Source organism: Saimiri boliviensis, chromosome 14 (assembly GCF_048565385.1).
Source record: "Saimiri boliviensis isolate mSaiBol1 chromosome 14, mSaiBol1.pri, whole genome shotgun sequence".
NCBI lineage: Eukaryota > Metazoa > Chordata > Mammalia > Primates > Cebidae > Saimiri > Saimiri boliviensis.
In genome coordinates, this window is record NC_133462.1 from 1,797,294 (window position 1) to 1,804,768 (window position 7,475).

Here is a 7,475-nt window from a genome sequence, read left to right on the forward strand (position 1 = left end):
GCAGTTTTTCCACAGCAGTGCTCAGCAGATCAATAAGCACCCCCCGCTGGGTAGATCGTATGTGTGTTGTGATTTTGCTGGGTAGGGGTGTGTGTGTGTGTTGGGGGTGCGGGTGAGCCTGTCACTCATTCATGCAGTGAGTGCCCTACTGTGGGAGGGGTCCTGTGGAAGTGCCCTGGGCATCTGGTATGTTTGTTTACAACAGCTGATGTTTGGTGTTTTTCATTTTAAGATGCTTCTGCTTTATTCCCCATTTCGATCACTGTTTTCACTAGCTACACAGTCTCAGGAACTGGGCTGCCTTTTACAATCAGGGCATTCCATAGCTTAATTGAGCATGCTTTATTGTTCTTCCTGGCATAGGAAATAATGGTGCCTCTTCCTGGCATAGGAAATCATGGTGAAATACAGGACTCTGTTCATGGGGAAGGAAGTTTGAAATTCTGAAGGCACGTACACAGGGATGTCCCCCCTGACTTGGGTAGGCCGTGTGGGTGTGGTGCAGCTGACGACCTTGTCCTCTGAAGAACTGCCCCTGGAACCACCTCATCCACAGATAACCCTGGAGGGTACCTCATCCCTCCACATAATTAGGGGCGGCCGATGTCTGTCTGTGGGGCCTACAAAACCTGACCCTCTTGCCTCCTGGAACTCTGATTTATGGGCCAGGTTTCTTCTGGCCAAGTGAATGTAATTATTTCTCTGTCCTCCTTTTACACAATCATAGCAACCCTCCCCATTATTATACATCCTTTCACTGTGTATTTTGCTAATTCAGCCCCTAAAGAAATTCTTGAGAAGTTTACACAGCTGCATGACATTCCATCGAATGCATTTATCAGAACTTAGTTGGCCAGCCCCCTCTGGAGGGAAATTGAGTTTCCCTCCGCAATCATTTGCTCTCCCAAGACATGGTATTATTAAAACACAGAGCTGGTAAAGTTTTTAAGTTTGCTTGTGACTAAGTAGAAGGAAGCCAGAAGGAATAAATAATGTGGGCCAGGCTGGCGCTAACTCCCCCATACCATGTATATTTCTTTTCTTTTGTCTCTTTCTCTCTCTCTCTCTTTCTCTCTCTCTCTTTCTTTCCAGAGTCTTGCTCTGTTGCCAGGCTGGAGTACAGTGGCACGATCTCGGGTCACTGCAACTTCCGACTCCCTGGTTCAATTTATTCTCCTGCCTCAGACTCCTGAGTAGCTGGGATTACAGGCGTGTGCCACCATGGCCAACTAATTTTTGTATTTTTAGTAGAGACAGGGTTTCACCATGTTGGCCAAGATGGTCAACGTTGTTGATCTCCTGACCTCAGGTGATCTGCCCGCCTTGGCCTCCCAAAGTGCTGGGATCACAGGCATGAGCCACTGCGCCTGGTTACCCTGTTTCTTTCTTTCTTTCCTCTTTCTTTCTCCTTCCTTCCTTTTCTTTCTTTCTTCTTTCTTCTTTCTTTTTTTTGAGACAGAGTCTTGCCCTGTTGCCCAGGCTGGAGTGCAGTGGCACAATCTTGGCTCACTAAAAACTTTGCCTCCCTGGTTCAAGTGATACTCCGGCCTCAGCCTCCTGAGTAGCTGGGATTACAGGCACTTACCACCATGCCCATCTAATTTTTTTTTTATTTTTATTTTTTAGTAGAGACAGGGTTTCATTATGTTGGCCAGGCTGTTCTCAAATGCCTACCTCAGGTGATCCACCCACCTGGGCCTCCCCAAAGTGTGTGGATTATAGGTGTGAGCCACTGCACCTGGCCTATATTTCAGAACATCTATCTGTGTGGGTTTTTAAAAGTTCTCTTTTAATTCTTCAGACTCTATTCATTCTGCTAGGAGTAATGACACAAACTCTCTCTGAAGGGAAACACCTGAAGTTGATTCTCCATGGCCTTCTGCACAAACTCTCCCCTCTAAACTGCCACAGTCTGTTGAGGATCATGATATTTTAGAGCCAGGATGGGCATGCTTTTAAAAAAAGTTATCTGTGAAAAGGCCCACAGTCATTAGAAGAAAACATTGACAGTTTATGCAGTTTCATGGAAAAGAAAAAGGAAACAAACATTTGCTCAAGCAGATGTTCAGCGCTGCGTGCTCCATAGACCACCTGCTTCTTTCTTTGCCACATGCAATTATTGAGAATCTCTCCAACCATCAGAAGTTCAACTGGGAAGCACCTGTCCCGAGATTTTCGAGTTGTGATGAATCATTGCAGCATCTTGAAATCGACTGTAATTAATTTCTGAATTCGCCTCCCTAAACAGTCTCCACCTGCCACCTCCCCCACTCCGCTGAGTTCAAAAGAATGTAATCTGGGTCTTGGGTGATGGTCGAGTCTTGGGTTGCTTTCAGTTCCTTAGTTCCTCCAGGTGTTTGGGGTTCCTGGGTGCCAGAAAACAGGGGCCCATATCTTTTGAAATGAGAATCGGAGGGCTCCGCACATTTGTGTTTTTGGGAGAGAGACACTTGAGGCTTTTGCAGACCAGTTTTTTATTTGTTTATTTATTTATTTTTAAGACAGAGTTTCACTCGTTGCCCAGGCTGGAGTGCAATGATTGCTTGCCACAACCTCCGATCCCAGGTTCAAGTGATTCTCCTGCCTCAGGCTCCTGAGTAGCTGGGATTACAGGCACCTGCCACCACGATTGGCTAATTTTTGTATTTTTAGTAGAGACGGGGTTTCTCCATGCTGGTCAGGCTGGTCTCAAACGCCCAACCTCAGGTGATCCTCCTAAAGTGCTGGGATTACAGGCGTGAACCACCGCACCCAGCGCAGATCAGTTTTTATTCGTCATAGCAAGGAGGATTTTGAAGTTATGCTCAAGTCCGCCACATCGTCCCTGGGATGTAATCTGCTCTCCGTCAACTTGTGTTGAAGGAAGAATGAGGCGTGACTGAAAGGTGAGAATAGATGCTGGGGGTGTCACGGGCACCTGTGGCCGCTGCTCCATGGAGAACCTCAGGTTTCTGTTTGTTTGTTTTTTTTTGAGACAGCAGCCACTTGCACGCCCAGGTTATTTTTTGTTCTTGTACGGAAACCCCATTTGAGGAGACCTCGATCGAATCCTAAAGGCCTGAGTGAACCGGGAACATGGGATGGAGTGGGAATGGCAGAATTCAATCCTTCTCCTCACCCCGCCATTCTCAGCCCAGTCTGTTCCGACATCAGCCGTTCCTCCTTCCCTTCAGGGGACTCAAGGGATGTTTGCGACCAAGACTGTTGCTATGGAAACCACTGTAGTGTGGGGGACAGGACGGGGTGAGCAAGGCCTGCAGACTGGAATTTTCCATGCCCTTGAGCACACACTGCGTGGATGTAAAAGCACAGAGCAGGCGTTCAATAACTACGTCTCTTTATTATTTGGGAAGAGATGGAGATGCACAGTCTGATCTTTGGTAATTGCTTTGCCCTCTGAAGCCTCAGTCCTCTCTTGTGCAGGGGGAATGATCACCATCCCTAGCCAGCAGGGCTTTGGGAGCGTTGGAGTGCTCCCTGCCTGCTTGGGGTTTACTGCACAGGCGGTCGCCTGGTGCAGGTGGGGGCTTGTCGAAATGTCAATTCCTGGCTACAACTTAGACGTCCTGAAACAAAATATTTTGTGCAGAGTATTAATTCGCCATCACAATCTGTTAGTCTTTTTCTTTTTACCCTGATAATTTTTTTCTTAGTGGTTTTTAGGGCTGTACTTTCCAATGTCAAAAGACAAAACAACAAATTTTGTTCTATATGGTAATATCTATGTACACATAGATTATGGTAAAATAGGTATACACGTGTGTGTCTCTATCCCTCTATCATTTCGACCTAAAAGGAAGAAACTGAGGCAAAATTAATCTAAGTAGAGAGTGTATTTGGGCCAAGCTTGTGGATTACAACCCAAGAGCACAGATTTGACTTGCCCTGATTGCACACCCTGATTAGCAGCAGTTACAAGTGAATTTTAATTTTTATTTATTTTTTAATTTTATTAATTTAATTTAATTTTTTTTAAAGATAGGGTTTCACCATGATGGCCAGGCTGGTCTTGAACTCCTGACCTCAGGTAATCCACCCACCTCAGCCTCCCAAAGTGCTAGGATTACAGGCATGAGCCACCACACCCGGCTATTTTTATTTATTTTTATTATTTACTTATTTATTTTGAGACAGTCTCGCTCTGTCGACTAGGCTAGAGTGCAGTGGTATGATCTCGGCTCACTACAACCTCCGTCTCCTGGGTCCGAGCAATTCTCCTGTCTCAGCCTCCCAAGTAACTGGGACTACAGGCACATGCTACCACTCCTGGCTAAATAAAAAAATATAATTTTAACATTTTTAGTAGAGATGGGTTTTTATCATGTTGGCCAGGCTGGTCTCGAACTTGTGACTCCAAATGATCTATCTGCTCGACCTCCCAAAGTGCTGGGGTTACAGGTACGAGCCACTGTGCCTGGCCCGCAAGAGGACTTTTAAAGACAAAAAGGGGAGACAGGGAGTAGGCTGCTACGAAGTTGTTTGTTTGGAATTCTCGTTGCTTTTGTCAATAGTCAAACTGTGAAATATTTAAGAGATTTATTCTGAGCCACATATGAGTGGCCAATGGCCTGTGACACACCTCTCAGGAGATTTGAGAATATGGGACAGAGGTGGTGGGGTGCAGCTTGGTTTTATACATTTTAGGGAGACATAAGACATCAATCCAGCACTTTGGGAGATGAAGGAAGGCAGATCGCAAGGTCAGGAGATCAAGACCATCCCGACTTCAGGTGATCTGACTGCCTCGGCCTCCTAGAGTGTTGGGATTACACATGTAAGCCGCCGCGCCCGACTTCAGTTTAGCTTTGGGATGCCCTTGGCTTGGCTGTGGGGAGGGTCCATCAGTACGCTGGGGGGGCTTAAAATTTTATTTTTTGTTTATAATTTACAGAAATCACACTGGTTAGTGAATAGGTGTACATCGTGAGGACTCCATGACCTTTTTTTCTCTTGTCTAAATTCCTATCTAGGTGGCCTAGGGAGTCACACTCTACGAAGCATAAAATCTTGTTAAACAGGTTCTCTTATTAATGCAGTATCACGTGACTGACTCACCAACCCATCTCTGCTGTAGCATTGCATGACAGACAGGAGACCCCCTTAACGTCAGTATTTCTTTCTACTGAGTTGCTTTAGACAAAATGTAACTCTTTCAAATTTCCAACTAAAGATTCCTTAAGGCTGGGCTCAGTAGCTCACACCTATAACCCCAGCACTTTGGAAACTGAGGCAGGCAGATTGCTTGAGCCCAGGAGTTCAAGACCAGCCTGGGCAACACAATGAGACCCTGTCTCTACAGAAAGTAAAATAAAAATAGCTGGGCGTGGTGGTGCACATCTGTGTTCCCAGCCGCTTGGGAGGCTGAGCTGGGAGGATCAGCTGAGCCTGAGAGGTGAAGGCTGGAGTGAGCCAGCGTGGTGCCACTGCACAAGAGTGAGACGCTGCCTCAAAACACACACACACACACACGCACACGCACACCCACACCCAAGAAACATTTTCAGATTTTCAGTGTGCAGGAAGGAGTGAAAAAAGAAAATAATCCTTAAAACCTACTATGACGTGTTAAGTTTTTCACTTCAAGATGTCCATGGGTTCAGGCCAAGTTCATATCTACTCTCAATGTATTCATTTATGATTCTACCTGCAATTCCTGTCTCCTCAAAATGTGTAAAACCAAATGGAACCCGACCACCTCAGGTGCACCTCCTCAGGACCTCTTGAGACTGTGCGACCCCAGGTGGCTCATGCCTGTAATCCCAGCACTTTAGGAGGCCAAGGTGGGAGGATCACCTGAGGTCGGGAGTTCAAGACCAGCCTGGCCAGTGACCTATGGGTCACTCCTGCTGGTTCACAATAAACCTCTTTAAATATCTGGTGGAATTTGGTTGTTACTGCCAACAATTGTTAAGCTGTAGGGTATGGGTTTGAGTCCCATCGGGCATTGTTAATTTACAGCTACTTATGGCAATAGCAAGCAGTTTTAAGAGATTCTCAAAGCCTGGCATAGGGTGTGATTGCCGCCTCATTTTCATGCTTCTCTGAGCCCGAGCATTTGAAAGGCCTCATGTGCCTCAGGCGAAAGTTCTTCCCTTTCCTCAATCTCCAGCGCTATCTCTATAGCTATGTCCACATCAATATCTGTTTATTATCGCTCTCAATAAGTTGTCAGCTCTGATGAGAACAAAGACTGCATTTGTCTCAGATGCTGCCGCTTGAAGCAAGGTCTGGCAAACAGTAAGCAATCAACACATATTTGTTGGTATAATCGGTCAATCAAATGACGAATTGTCGGAGAGAACAAACGCTGTTTGTACCCTGGGTGCTGGCGGCCGCCACGGAACAGAAACCTGTGATTCCCGCACCTGTCGGCAAAGGTCCACACAGCTGGGTTTTGCCCTTCTTCAAGGACATGGTTTTAAGTGTGCACATCTTAAGTTTTTTTTGTTTTTGTTTTTGTTTTTTTTTTTTTGTCTTTTTTTTTTTTTGAGACGGAGTTTTACTCTTGTTACCCAGGCTGGAGTGCAACGGCGCGATCTCGGCTCACCGCAACCTCCGCCTCCTGGGTTCAGGCAATTCTCCTGCCTCAGCCTCCTGAGTAGCTGGGATTACAGGCACACGCCACCATGCCCCGCTAATTTTTTGTATTTTTAGTAGAGACGGGGTTTCACCATGTTGACCAGGATGGTCTTGATCTCTTGACCTTGTGTTCCGCCCGCCTTGGCCTCCCAAAGTGCTGGGATTACAGGCTTGAGCCACCGCACCCGGCCTTTTTTTTTTTTTTTTTTTTTTTTTTTTTTTTTTTAAATACAAACAATCCCATAGCATTTATTGACATCTTGTAATAACATAAGGGTAATCAAAACAATATGAATAAATGTTCACACTGGACAAAGGACATCTAAAAACAAAATGTGTCCTTCTCAACAATTTCTCACTTCACTGATCATTTCTAGTTGGAGACACTTTGTAGCAGAGTAATATTATCTCCTTTTAGCATGATCCGACCCAGTTGTTTTCTTGACTTTTGTTTTAGAATGAATCTCTTCTGCGTCATCTAATACGAGGTTCATATACTCATCAAAACCAATGACACAGCCTTCTATCCGCATATTCACTTGCTCATAGAGCCACACCTAGATCTGTGATCTATTTTGTAAATATCTGAAAATGAGGCTGATGGGCTGTACCATAACCTTCTGCACTTTCTGGCCCTGGCCACGGTACGCCATGGTGGAATTTCACAAAGAGCACCACATCATATGTTTTAATATGCCCTAAAGATGTGCCCGACCCGAATCCCCAAGGGGGTACAGCAGGCCTGCGCCCTCCCCTGCTTGGCTCCTCCCCCATCACTCTGCCCTCGTCCTTAGCAGCCTTTGCTGGGGGTCTGGGATGCAGGCAGGCTCTGCCCGTTGCCATGGAAACTGCAGTGATGAGGTGGGGAGGAGGCTGAGAGGCACTCGGAGGATGGA

General features: G+C 46.0%; 1 pseudogene; it reads right to left on the reverse strand.

The window, feature by feature from the left end:
• Positions 1-6,914: 6,914 nt before the first annotated feature.
• On the reverse strand, positions 6,915-7,232 carry LOC120362806 (small nuclear ribonucleoprotein E-like; annotated as a pseudogene).
• Positions 7,233-7,475: the final 243 nt, after the last annotated feature.